This window comes from Elephantulus edwardii, unplaced genomic scaffold (assembly GCF_000299155.1).
Source record: "Elephantulus edwardii isolate Elephantulus edwardi_28Jun2011 unplaced genomic scaffold, EleEdw1.0 scaffold00005, whole genome shotgun sequence".
Taxonomy (NCBI): Eukaryota; Metazoa; Chordata; class Mammalia; order Macroscelidea; family Macroscelididae; genus Elephantulus; species Elephantulus edwardii.
This window is the reverse complement of record NW_006399755.1, coordinates 3,793,724-3,794,599: the sequence shown is the minus strand read 5'-3', so window position 1 is coordinate 3,794,599 and position 876 is coordinate 3,793,724. Positions and strand designations below refer to the sequence as shown.

General features: G+C 37.4%; 1 protein-coding gene across 1 annotated transcript in view; it reads left to right on the top strand.

The window, feature by feature from the left end:
- Nucleotides 1-876, top strand: part of AGBL4 (ATP/GTP binding protein-like 4) — a 1,996,071-nt gene that overhangs the window by 509,875 nt on the left and 1,485,320 nt on the right. The gene's annotated exons all lie outside the window — the stretch shown is intronic.

Sequence of the window (876 nt, the reverse complement as noted above, 5' to 3'; positions counted from 1 at the left end):
AATATACCACAGCTTCTCTAGCCATTCGTTTGTTGCTGGGCACTTAGGTTGTTTCCAACTCCTTGCTATTGTGAACAAAGCTGCAATAAACATGGATGTGCAGCCACCTTGTTTTATTATTATTATTCCCACAGAGTGTTTGGGTTTGAACCACTAGGTTTTCAATTTACAGCTAAATGCTTAACCACTATGCATCAGGACTCTTTATTTGCATGTAATATACTATAAATCTTTTGACAGTAAAACCATTTCTGTTTTCACTGACTGTATCTTTGGTGTCGCTGGCAACTTAGTGAATATTTAATAAATAAGTACCAAATATGAATGACATATACCATGTGTCTCTACTAGACTCTCTTCTTTCAATATATTTACATTTTTGTCTGAACTTCACTGATTCATAATCACTCAATGAGAAGGTAAAGAATGGCATAATCAAGTTATGTAACCTCATGGCCAGAATTCTTGATGGAGTTATATACATCCTCCGTTTTGCAGTTAGTCTTAATTGTACTAAGTGTGTTGTTTGTCTTCTGCCTCTACTACCCTGTTGAAATTTCTTCTTTAATAAACCCTGAAACATCTTTTTTAAATTTATTTATTTATTTTTCATTTCAATGAACATCTACAGAGATTTTGGAATTCCATTCATTCATTGTTGCACCTTTCTCCCCACCCTCCCCTCCTTCACCTCCTGCCCCGTTTGCTCCTCTCCTTGAAAAGCAAACTAAAAATTCCCCCATTGGTACACAATTCCCCCCCCCCCGCCCCCCACCCCCACCCCCAACCCCAACCCCAAATATAATCCACTCTGCAACCCTCATTGCATACTCCTACGATAAACATAATGCCCTAAAATATAATACTTTTAAACTA